Raw genomic sequence first — 14,027 nt, 5'->3', positions numbered from 1 at the left:
AGTACATCATGTGCTTTAAAGAGATTCCATTTTCCCCCATCCCAACCCCTCTGATAGGTCACCTTAATTGCTCCTCCTTAGGGCCCTTTCTTCAACTAGATTTCCTCCTATTACCCATTTCTTCCTAGTTTTTACATATTAGGGAAAGCATCTGATTTTTTAATTTTATGTGATATTTCTCTGTGGATGCCGCATTGCAGGCTCCAATCCCACTCTTGAAGGCTCTGGCACCAGCCTTGTCACTCAGCAGGCTCTGATCCCGGCCTCACTGGCCCCAGCACTGGCCTTGCCACCCGGTAGATTCTGATCACGGCCTCACTGGCTCCAGCACTGGCCTTGCCTTAAGGCAACCTCCTATCCTGGCCTCACTAGCTCCAGCAACTGCCTAACTGCATGGCAGACTCTGATCCTGGCCTTGCTGGCCCCAGCACCAGCCAAACCCCTCAGCAGGCTCCAATCCCTGCCTCAGAGTCCCCAGCCCCGGCCTTGCCTCACTGTAGGCTCCAATCTCGGCCTTGCTGGACCCGGCACCGGCCTCACCCCTCAGCAGGCTCTGATCCATGCCTCTGAGGCCTCGGCCCCGGCCTTGCCTCAAGGCAGGCTCTAAGCCTGGCCTTGCTGGCCCTGGCACTGGCCTCACCCCTCTGCAGGCTCCAATCCTGGACTTGGAGGTCCCAGAACAGGCCTTGCCTCACAACAGGCACATATTCTGGCCTCGGAGGCCCCAGAACCAGCCTTGCCTCAGGGCAGGCACCGATCCAGGCCTCCCTGGTCCCAGCACCAGCCTCACTGCCCGCCTGGCTCCTACCTGACCTCAGAGGCCCCTGCACCAGCCTTGCTGTGCAGCAGGCTCTGGTCTCTGTCACTGTGAGCTCTACAGTTATTCCCCCCTTTTTTGTGGTACTGGGGTTCCTGGATACCCTTCTACCTCTGGGCTACACTTCCAGAGAGCCATTTTTTTAATATTTTTATTTGGAAACAGGCTCTCTTAAGCCAGCGAGGCTGACATCGAACCTGAGCAATCCTCCTGTCTCCACCTCCCAAGTGTGTTTTGAAGAGGTTTGAAGATCGAGTACTCAGCAGCAATGAATTTTATCTCCCCTCCACTAGTGGAGGCCCACAGTCCCACCGCGTAGAGCAGGATCTGTTGTTCTGAGCACATTGGGGCCCCCAGGGTAGCATAGCAGAGCATGGCCAGGTGCACTGAGTTCCTGGGGAAACATAGCTGGGCTTCCCACCCAGCACTGCTGGGCTCCCTCCACCATGCCTGGATCATTTTTTTTTAATGAGGTATGTTGTTAAGAGGTCTTTTTTCTAATCTCTTCTGGGAAGTTCTTCCAAAAATCACTTTTTTTGAGTGGTAGGCACCTCATTGTCTTCTTGCTTCTAATTCTGCTATTATTTACTCTCTCTCCTGTATTCTAGATAGGAAGTCACAGCTGGAAATGTCTCATTAAGTTGTCCCAATCAGATATTAAACCAAAATCTGGTGTCCAGGGCTTCTCCAAGGAATGCATGATCTTTTCAGGCCGCAATCGCCACTGCAACCACAGCTGCCTCCATCTTGCCCCGCCCACTCCTCTCCAATGTTTTTATAAAAGAAGACAGTATGTGTGTTTTGAAGAGGTTGTGAGATTGAGTACTCAGCAGCAATGAATTTTATATACCCTCCAAGAGCGGAGGCCACAGCCTCACCATGTAGAGCAGGATCTGATGTTCTGAGCGCACCATGGCCACCAGCATAGCACAGAGGAGCATGGTGGCCGGAAACATTGAGTTCCCCAGAGAGTGCAGCTGGGCTTTCCACCCGGCACTACCGGGCTCCCTCCACCATGCCTGGATCATTTTTCTTACAAGGTATGTTGTTAAGAGTTCCCCAGCATGCGCGGCTGAAGCAGTCTTTTCTCTAATCCCTTTTAGGATGTTCTTCCAAAAATTTTCTTGTGTGGATGGCGCCTCCTTGTCATCTTGCTTCTAATTCCACCATTATCCACTCTTTCTCCTGTATTCTAGATAGAAAGTCATGGCTGGAAATTTCTCCTTAAGTTGTCCGAATCAGATATTGAACCAATATATGGTGTTCAGGGCTTCTCCGAGGAATGCATGTTCTTTTCTATGGCTGCGATCACCACTGCGACCATGGCTGCCACCATCTTGCCCCCCAGACCATCTTTAATCAGTGCCACTGGGCCCTTTTTAATCACAGCCACTGGACCCATCTCAATGTGAGCCAAAACCAGGCCTGCCTCCATCCAGGCCTCCGCTGGCCCCACCTTCATCATGGCCAAAATTTCTTTCTTTATAATGACTACCACTTCCTCCTTTTGTCTTTTTCCATATTACTTCCTTTAACATCGGTATCTCTCTAGGTCCCAATTTAACAATGTGCCTTTCTGGCCAAAGAACAAATACATAAATTTTCTCTGCTTTACTTACTGCTCCCAAAATTCACTGTAGAATTCACTTAGTGTGGGCATCAATATATATATAATGCAGTGTAGGTACTTTGCTGCTTTGAGACTTCCTCTAATAGCTTAATCAATCCATTATCTTTAAATCCAGCCCCATGCAAAGTTTTAGGACATGAGAAAAATGCCAATAGTTCTTTGTCAAATATATATAATGTGTGGCCTCTATTCCATTTTCCTATGAAGTCTTTTTGCCCTCTGAAATATCCAAAGCACAATCTCTATCTTCCACTTTTCTAGCCTCATTCTGGACCTTCCAACTTTCTCTCACAAATCAAATACAAAAACTCATGTGGTCAGAGTTAGAAATAGCCATGAGTCCACTCCTCTGGTACTAATTTCTATCTCCAACAACATTCTCACTGCATAACCAAAAACAATTGGTCACAAAACTCAGAAGAAGAAATATTTATTTGCTTGCCATTTCTGGAGATGTAGAGGTTTTGTCCCTGGCATGTGGAGATCAGGGCATGGAGATTGAAAGTGGTGGGAATAGAAAGAGGGATAATGTTAGCCTTGACTTTTATATCACATAGGTCAGAAGCAGAAACACAGCAAGGGGAAATATTAACTTTATATAATCCCTAGTGTCACACCCCAGGTACTCCTCCTTGACAACCCATCCCAGATTCCAACATAACTACTTTATTTTGTGAGGTCTAGAGAGATTCACATAATTACATGGATGTATGACATTACATGTGCACTAAATACCATAATGTGTTTATCACAAATAATATTATTGTGTGAAAAAAACTTAGAAGTCCAGGGGATCCAAAGTTAGAATGCAGACTGCATAAAAGAAACTAATTGTGTACACATGCATGAAACAAAGTGATTGACGGATGTGGGTAGAAAGATGCTGGCTTAAGTAATACTGGAAATTAGTGGAATTGAATGTAGAATGATGTGATCTAGAATAAGACTAAAGCAAAGGAAACCATACACAAGCATTGTGCTCTAGTTGAAAAAGTTATTCCCTAGAGGTTAGCAATTGTGAAAGCACCATTAAAGTTAGTGATGGCAGGTGGCGGGGGCCAGAATTCTACAGAGGAGCAAAGAGAGAAGACAAGATGTGAATAATCAATTATATGTTGATGGATTGGAGATGGAAACATCAGTATGAAGTGATGTTTACTTGTGTGTATGTATGTGTGTTTATGTTTGTGCAGATGGATAATACTTCAGAGATGAATATAAACATTTATTTATATTTATATAGACATATGTACACACACAGGTCTCCTTTCTTGTTCTGTCAGCTTAGGGTACCTGGAATCAATGACACCTCAGCAACAAAAGTGTATGTGTCACTTATATCTTTTTTTTCTCATGTCATTCTAAATAAAAAGAACCAGGGATTCTTAAAAAAATTACTGATTCTACAATTTGGTCAGGGAATGTAGTAGATTATCATAGAGCATTTTATAGTGCCCCAAAGTAAAAAAAAAATGCTTGAAAAAATGTTACAACAATGAAATTATATCAAAGAGACAGGAGAAAATTGAAAGTACTACAAAAGAGCTAAGACTACAAAACTGAAACAAAAAAAAATTAAGAAGTTCTGTAACCCAAAGTATAAATTCAATATCTATTAATCCATAACATTAATAATTGCATTTGAAAACAAATTGAAGAATATACAAACTTTTTATGGGAAGAAATATAAATAATAGATGTGGGAAATTTAATCTTAAAGAGAAAAAGAAAGAAACTTTACAATAAAGAAACCTGTTGAACCTCAATCTGCTGATTTTCCTACAGCAGATAATCAAGATGAGCATCACCATGGTGACAGCATCTCCTTCAGATGTGATATGAAAGTGTCTAAGACCTTGTATAGTAGAGGAGCCCAGGAGAAATCAAGACTAAATACAGTGTCCTGTTCTGAATGTTGTCTTGGACCAGTAAAATGACAGAAGGTAAGAACCAAGAAAACACAAATAATATATAGACTTTAGTTAGTAAAAATGTATCAATATTGGTTTAATAATTGTATCATATTAATAATGTTAGATATAAATAGGAAAAACTGAGTATAGAGGATCTGGGAACTTTTTACCATCTTTACAAATTTATCTGTAAAGATATGTTTTATAAAAGTTTATTTACATGGGATTCTGGGCAAGCTCTTTCTACCTGACAAAGTGATGATTTTAATAGGAACAAACAAGTAAATGTAAAAAAACTACTAGACAAAAAGTATTATATTGTTTCTAGATTGTATATGATTATAACTTTTGCTTTTCTGATATTTATTGTGATTCCAACTTATTCCTTTTATATTTGGAAATTTCAAGATTACATTATTTAACAGGATGAAAATGGAAGTGTATTTTTCCCACTAGCCTTATGAAGGTAAAGTGTGCCTCACTATGGAACTATAAATGTCTGCTGTATGCAGGACCTCAGGATTGAGTTCTGTAACGCTGCAAGTAAAACAGCAGGATCACAGGTTGGTGAGGTTCACTCAGATAATGGAAGATACACTTCCTTTTTAATGCAGAAGCTCCTGCTTAATCTCTATAGTCTTGGTATTACAAAACAATACTGCATGTATTGGAAGATCTTGTGAAGTAACCATAAACATAATTCTGAATTTTCACTAATACTACCAACCACATTGCCATTCTGAGAAATTGTAATTTACTCTGGTAAAAGGAAACAAAACACCCATTTTTGAAATGTATAAATGTTGGTTTCTCAGTATCTCAGAGGACCTGGACAGATAGAAAATAAAAGATCATAGAACAAAATTATTTCACAAATTTTGATATTTAACAATTATATTTACAGAGCATTGGATGGTTTCTTTTAAAATTGCAAAATATCAGCATTGAAATAGATCTCACTGCATTTCTCATTTTAAGCAATGAACAACCAATACAACCCCCAGACATATATCTCAAAAGAACAAGTATAATTGTATATTTTAAGTTTGTCAAAGAAAGGTAATTATTATTGTAGCCGTTTATATTTTAAACATTCCACATTGTTTAGTTTCTTGAGTTGTTCCCTATCTCTAAATAAACAGGTGAGCACCAATGGATTCTAGAGTTCAGGGAACAGAGCTCATTTGCTTTGGACAAGATATAAATCTGCACTCACAAGTATAAACAGTGGCACTTTCTAAGGTACCCTCAGTGGAAGAAAAGGAGAGAACAAGAATTCTTACAAAAACACCAATATGTGCTCTGGGTCCACTCCTCAGATTCCAGCTCCCTTCTTAGGTATGTGCTTGACTTACACAATTCTAGATCTCATCTTCTATTGTAAATAGATTCCCTTTGTGATGTCATAATATACTGGGATTTTTTATATATTGCTTTATAGTTTTATCTCCCTTCTCTTTCTACTGCAGCTTGTATTTTTGAGAATCCCTCTTAGTTATTTACTATTCTTCCAGTAATGAAAGGATATGGTAACCATTAACTTTCAACAAGTTAAATATAATATTTTATCTAGTTATGTTGTAATAATTTTACATTTATAGCTGTCTTGAATGATGCTTGTTAGCATGAAATTTTTGAAAAGCAACCTAAAGTGGTTATACATTCTAACTACATAACAATAAGCTGACAAATACTAATGTATTCTAACAGAAATCACTGAGGAAACCACTGAAGCTTGAATCATAATTTGTCACAGAGGCAACTGCACTACAAGCTTTAGAATCAGGGGCTGTGTTTAGTGCATTTTTATATTGCTCCAGCCACTTTTGTGGTAGGTGATTAATAAGCATGATATGATTGAATCACTCACAAATGTTTGGGAAAGGATAGAAACTGAATGCAGAAAACATCCCCCTGTTGCTGGGACCAGCGCAGAATATTCCAGAGACAAAACACTGCCAAAGTCACAAGATATTCAGATACATCAATTGGAGAGTGCTGAAAGATTAAAAATTAATTTACCAAAGCAATCACCAAAAATCCACTTGTGAAAAGGTTTTTCAGTATTTTTACATATTTTACCATCATTACATCAAACTAATTTTGTTTCCCAGAAAATGCAGTCTCAGTAATCCTCTTAATCTAATTATATTCATTTAGGACATATGATCAGACTGAGAAAAAGAAATAAAGTTGAGAACTGTCTATTTCATTACCAAAGACTCTGCCCCAAAACTACTAATCAAAATCCAGTTTTCTTTTTTTTTTCTTTAGGAATGGGAATTAAAACCAAGAAATTCTACCTCTAAGCTTCACCCCCACCCTATTTGTTCTTTATTTTGAAACAGAGTTTCACTAAATTGTAGAGCATTTCACTAAATGTCTGAGGCTGGCCATGAACTTGTGATCCCCCTGTCTCAGCCTTCCATGTACTGGGATTACAAGTGTGCACTACCACGCCTGGATCCAACTTTCATTTTTAAGGTATGAACAGAAATAGAGGCCACAATGCAAGCATTTTATTTCACATTTCCTTCCATGATGAGATAATTGTTTCCAATCTGAAGTGATCCCCATTAAAGTTAGAGGTTAGAGGAAAATTTGAATTTTGTTTGAGCTCTTGAACCTCATTAAAAACCTTAGTCCTCTTCATCATTTAACTGTGTGGAGGGTAAGTAATTTGTCAAGAACTTCTAAAGGTGTATAGCACTAAATTAGTTGATTATAATCACCAACACCAAAAGCAAAACTTTTTAATACTATCAATGGTTTATAACTCTAGAAATTCTCATAGTCTTTTGAATGTGCTGAAATTTGATCAAGATGAAAGGCTGGTGGCATGAGATGTCTGGTGTTTGAGAAATTAATGGAATTATTTTAGAGGTCTTCTAATGAATTATGAAAAATGAATTAAGAAAGTACTTTATTTTCAAGGCTGAATTTGATGGTAATTAGCCAAAACCTAACTTTCCCATCCAAACATCATTCATTTAGTGTTAAGCACCTTAAACAAATAATATATTATTTATTTTCATACTAGTCATGTATATTAATAATAACAATAACTAATAATTAGTACTTTTAAAACAATAATGACATATGTTATTTACCCTTTCTACAGGTAGGAAAATTGAGAATAATTGCCTTGTTCACTCTTATATTGGCAAATGATCTATGAGAGACTCTATTCTTTGTTGTTTTTTAGTTTTCTTTTTAAGTTATGAACTCCAAAAAGAGAGAGCACAAAAAATATAGAGAAAAAGGCAGAATCACATGGTGATAACTAGCCATTGTAATTTAGTTCAATGTAAAAATACTTTGGAGAGCAGCTATTATATGTCCTATTTTAATACAAAGACCATTTTTTTGTGTGTGACTGGCAGAAGATTTTCTAATTTTTAGGTTCCAGGAACAAAAAAATATTCTTAAGAAATGTTACCATTAATTCAGGAAAACTTATCTCTCCAGGTAACCAGTGAAAGTTTCGAGAATCAAATCTCCACCACTCTGTCATGAACTGGTTAAATCTGAGATGCTTAATTTCTCTCATTTTGAATCCATTCATTTTGTCACCTAGAAATTATAACAAAAGGTATGACAAAAATAATATAAAATTAGAGCAAGTGATTAAAAATTGTGAAAGATAAGCTGGACGTAGTGGTGCATGCTTGTAATCCCAGGATTTGGGAGACTAAGACAAGAGCTTCGTGGTTTGCAGTCAGCCTTGGTTATTTTATTTTTACTTTTGATTTTTACCATTTTATTTTTTAATTTCTTTTTGGTGTCTTGTAGTCATATATCTTAATGGGATAGAAGATGGTGAAGACATACATACACACATCACCCAATTAGCCCTTACCCAATTACCTCCCCCTCCCTCCTTCTCATGCTTGGGTTAGTAATTAACTTTGATATGTTTATTAAAGTACATCATGTGCATTAGAGAATTTCCTTCTTCCTCCCTCCTATTCCCTCAAGTCACCTTATTTGCTCATCTACAAAATCTACTTCTTCTAGAATTCCTCCTATGACCCATTTCTCCCTAGCTTTCACATATCAGGGAGATTGTCTGATCCAGCAATACCACTTCTGGATATCTACCCAAAAGAAAGGAAACCAAACTACCAAACTAATGCATGCATATCTATGTTCATAGCTGCACAATTCACCATTGCCAAACTATGGAACCAGCCAAGATGTCCAGCAATATATGAATGGATTACAAAACTGTGGGAAATGTACACAATGGAATATTTCCTCAGCCATAAAGAAAAACACAATCAAATCATTTACAGAAAAATGGATGGAACTAGAGGACATTATGTTAAGTGAGATTGAGATTAGTCACCCTCAGCTATATAATGAGGTCCTTTGCAAATCAGTGAGACTCTGTTTCAAAATAAAGAATAAAAAAATAGACTGAGGCTATAGCTCAGAGGTAGAACACCCCTGGGTTCCACCACACACACACACACACACACACACACACACACACACACACACACACACTGTGACATATACTCTGGGGTGCCCCTCCAGGATTCACAACCTTGAGTAACCTCCTTCTTTGGAGTGGGGCAGAACCTAAGGCTTGTTCCAACCGACAGGTTATAGAATGTGTGAGGAGAGGCTACTTTTTGGATGAAGTTACATTGTTTGGCAAAATGGCCAGGTTCCTCTCCCTTCATTGAGTTATATTTGAAGTCAAATGAGATGGGTTTTATGGGTAAAAGTGGTTTCAAATTAGCTAAACTTTTGAGAAAAGCAAAAGGGAGACTCATTAAACCAGGTGAACATCACAGAGAGTGAGCTGGGACGTGCATGAGGAAATAAAAATTTTTGTGTTGACCTGAAAAATGCAAACTACACGTAATAAATGATCATGATGTGGGTCCTGGGAAGAGGTAATAATAATGAATGAGTGATTATTACAGACACAATGCTGCGCAAAAGAATCCAGCTCATAAGATTCCACTTTACATCCTTTGATTCTATTTCTACAAACTCCTCCATGGTGTTACAGTTCAGGATTGCAGTCTGTTTTAGGCCAGAGAGATTAATTGTCATCTGTTGGTGACCTTGAGGGCCACCTCTGAGTAATCAGCAGTGGAAACCAAGGTCCCTCAGTCATCAGTCCAAGGAGATGAATCCTGCCACCTGAATGACATTCCCAGGAATCCTTTTCTAGTGAACAGAGAACAAAAGACAGCAGAATTATAACTTGTAAAGCTGGGCATGGTAGCATATGCCTATAATTTCAGTATCTGGCTGGGGTGGGAGGGAAGGTTTAGAATGCCTATGGGTTCAACCCCCAATAGTACAAAAAAAAAAAATACAGCCGAGAGCAACCCTGACTGAATAATACAGTCATGATCCATTCGTGGTAATAACTGCTTGCATATCATCAGTACCACCATTGATGGAGCTGTGTGTGTGTGTGTGTGGTACTGGAGATAGAAGCCAGGGGCATTCTACCTGCGAGTTACACCCCTAGCCCTATTTTTTATTCTTTATTTTGAAAAAGGGTGTCACAGAGTTGCAAAAGACCTCACTAAGTAGCTAACACTGTCTGTAAACCACTATCCTCCTGTCTCAGCCTCTACAAGTGTGTTCCACCATGCCTAGCTTGATCTTCGTAAATAAATGTAGATTCCTAGCTAGGCCTGATGGCATACACCTGTAATTTCAGCAACTCAAGAGGCTGGGGCAGGAGGATGGCAAGTTCAAAGCCAGCCTCTTTAGTGTAGCAAGACCCTGCCTCTGAATATATATATATATATATATATATATATATATATATATATATATATATATATATATATATGGAAAGGGATAAGGTGTTACTCAGTAAACCCAGTAGACTTTCAGTACAGGGGAAAAAAAGGTACATTTCCATTTGTTTCAGTTTGAGTACATCTAGAAAGACATTCTGAATGTCCTATCAGTGCAAACTACAAGGTAAATTTTGCTGAAAATGCATCAAGCACATTTTCAGAGCAAAAACAATGTAAGAGTGCGGCAGTGAGTGATTCATGGATCAAGGCATTACTGCCAGGACCTGTCCACAATTCATCAGAGCTTATCTCACGACCCTCCTTTTCTTTTCAGCTTTCTGCTTATTTGAAGCACTATCACCTATTTGCATTTAGATGAGGCTTGCATTGATTCAAAAATACCAGGGTGAATAAAATGGAATAGTGACAATCTCAAAGTAGCAGAGCAGCTCCTGGAGGGATGATGGGTGGGTCACTTGAACCTAACAATTACCAGTTCACAAACAGCAAGTTTTTTGCTGTGCATTTCTCCCAGAATCTGTGAAAGCAGGAAGAACCTAGAGGCAAGACTTCTGGGATTGCACAACTTTTTCATAATTGAATTATATAGAAAGAATATCTCAGGCTTTATCTTTCAAAATTCAATAGCTTTAGAAGTATCCTAAGGGGTTTCTTGGAATATATGTAAATTATACTTTCCACACAAATAGTCCGGAAATAAAAACAAAACAAAAATTAGGCAGTTGAAGAACAAATTATCCTTGACCTAAAAGGCAATTTTAATGTTCAGTAGTACATAGGTCATAGGATTGAGTTGATTATATTAACCAAAATCCACATGTTTGGCTACCCCGTCAATAAATAGTAACCTCTAATAGCCCATCCCCCTGAGACTTGAAAAGCTGAAAAATCTACAGAAATGAATTCATATGCTCACCAAAAAAGTTATGTGCAAGTCCATTAGAGCATTACCTATAATAACCACAAAGTGGAAATTATATAAAATGGCCACCACCAGTAGAATAAATTATGATATATTTCTATAATGGATAATGGTACTGACACAGAAATGAACCAAGGACTGGCATTTGCAATGGTAATGAAAGAAAATCTCACAGATAGAACATTGGGCAAGAGAATCCAGCCTTCTAAAGTTCAGCTCACACCCAATGATTCTATTTCTAACAACTCCTCCGTGGTATTAGATTTTAGGATAGTAGTCAATTTTAGGCAGGAGAGGGTCATTATTGTAAAGGAGCAAAAGGTTGTCTCCTAAAGAGCTGGAAGCATTTTATTGCTGGATCCAGTGGCAGTTACACAGTAGGCTTCATTCGATAAAGAAATATTAAAAATATATGTGATCTGTATACTCTTCTTCGTGTATAGTATACTTCAGTAGAGAAAGTTCATTGAAGAAATATAAAGATTGTGATCAAAATATAACCTGTATTATTGATAGAGGCTGAATTAGAAAATATTTTATGAGAGCTCAAAGAATTCCAGAATCAAACTGTTTCTATTAATTAATTAATTTATTTATCTTGGTACTGGGAATTGAACTTAGGGGCATTTTAACTTGGAACTACATCTTCCAGCCCTTTTTATTTTTTATTTTTACCAAGGTCTCAATACATTGTGGAGGCCCTTGCTATAAATTGCTGAGGCTGGCCAAAAACCTGAGATCCTACCATCTCAGCCTCCCATGTACTGGGATTGTAGGCATGCACCACGGTGTGTAGCTCAGACCAAGTTTTCTATCCAGCCCAGTCTCAACAATGGTACAGCATGAAAAAAATTGAGGTGATCCCCCAGGCAGGCAGACCTACTCAAGCAGAGGACAGAGTCTTGTGGTGCATTCACTGCCCTTCTACCCAAATCTACCAATCAAAGGGAACACTGTCCTACCTTGAAGGTAGAATTTTTAAAAGTGAGGCCCAAGGTTGGATCCTTCACATAAAGAACAGCAGCTCTATAGCAATTCCCATCTGTTTAAGTCACATCTAATAAATTTAATCTTTTAAGAACCAAGCCTTAAAAATATAAATAATGGAGAGACTTCATACCCACTCTGGAAGCTGAGTTGAAGTTATCGGTACACATCATGTTTCATAAATCAAAGCTTAACCAGATAATAAAAAATGGTATGAGGGATTTGTTAAAAATAAATTATGTATGGTGAATTAATCAAAGGAAGGCATTGGCACATCTCAGCTAAAAATGTGAAGTTGGTCATCCCATGCAGCGTGGCAGTTCTGTATTCAGAATAAAGAAAATTGTGAGCATACAGTTTGAGGAAAAGACCACCATGGCAAATATTTTATGGTCATGCAGAGACCTCCTTCTCTGCATCAAGCCCAAGAGGCACTATGAATTCATGCTGTTGTTACCTAGCTAGATAGAAATGAGCAGGTGGACAGACATGGCAAGCTGAGGCACTTGAGAGGAAATTTTATTAGGCCATCATAAGTGTAAATACAGGGCTCTCTGCCTAGCCTCAGTTAAAGAACTACCTAGATGTTAGAGGCTGAACTTAACTGCTTGCATGACACCCTTCAGGCTTTCACTTAGACCCCCATAGCAAAGTTTTCAACATGTTGTAACAGCATTGAGGTGTGGCTCAAAAAGAGACAGTGACTTCCCTAAATACATAGTAATGAAGATAAATAGTTTTTAAAATGAATAAAGCTCACTGCATGAAAGAACAAACCATTTTCCACATTCAGAAACAGATGACTTCAGATCCTCTGTCTCTGGAATGTAGCCTGTTCATTCCATACCATTTCCCACCCTGGAGAAGCTATTCTTTCCAGATTCTCTCTCCTGTACATAACCAGACTTCTCTGGAAGTCAACTCAACCCATTTTCTGTAATGTAACCCCTTCATGGTCTTCTAAACTGTGCCCCTATTTTCCTTAATAAACCTCTTGTGCTATTTGTGTTTTCCATTTGAAATAGTTCTCTTAGAGAGTAAAAACTGAAGGAGAAATCACTGCCCTAAAATATCTATTTCTAGGAAAGATTACTGCCTGTTAACACTGTGAGCCAATTTTATTCACTATAGCTGGCCCAGAAACTTCCATATCACAGGAGATTAGGGATTTACACTTCTCCAGAAGTAGCACCATCTCCCCTCATCCCTCTATATTCCTGATTTCCAGGAAGCTTCTAGAATTTCCATGTCAGATGAGTTGAAGGCAGGGTTCTGGACAGGAATGCTGATCTGAGATGGAGTTTGCTTTTTCACGTGTCATCTAGTAGGATCATGCCAGGGTTGAGAGTGAGTATGAGGTTATGGAAGGGCTCAAGTCCCTCAAGCCATGCTTACCAGCATCTATTTTTTTCTCAACAATTTAGATTCAGAGTGCCCACCTACACAATAAAACTCTAAATCACACATATGCACATGGCAAAGCGTCTTTCTCAAAATGGCAGTAACAAATATTGAGTATTTATACCAATTCACACATTAGGAATAGGCTGTAGGCCCCTCTCCATATACTTTCCCCGTGGCTCCCTAGAATGGTCATGCTGGGGCCCATCCTGCATCTGTTTGACGGTCCAATGGGACTGGATTACATGGATCTCAGTGTCCTGGTGTGGCATTGATAGACACATAACTGGTTTCTGATATAAGGTAGAAAAATTCATTTTAAGTGCCCAAGAACCAGTTCTGAGGATGATCTACAGAGAAATCTTGTCACCCTTCAGCAAGCACATAGAGAAGCTTAGAATTAAGCAACACTCATTTCTGGTGGTGGATGTAATGCTCCTTTATTTACTAGGAGGGAGATATGTTACAAACGTGAACAAAGACATAAACAGTGATGGATTCTATTAAAATTAGTAAAGCATACGGCAGTGTGGGGGAAGGTTACAAACCATTAAAAGTGTTT

Source organism: Muscardinus avellanarius, assembly GCF_963383645.1.
Source record: "Muscardinus avellanarius genome assembly, chromosome: 1".
Classification (NCBI taxonomy): Eukaryota; Metazoa; Chordata; class Mammalia; order Rodentia; family Gliridae; genus Muscardinus; species Muscardinus avellanarius.
Note: the sequence above shows the minus strand (reverse complement) of the source record.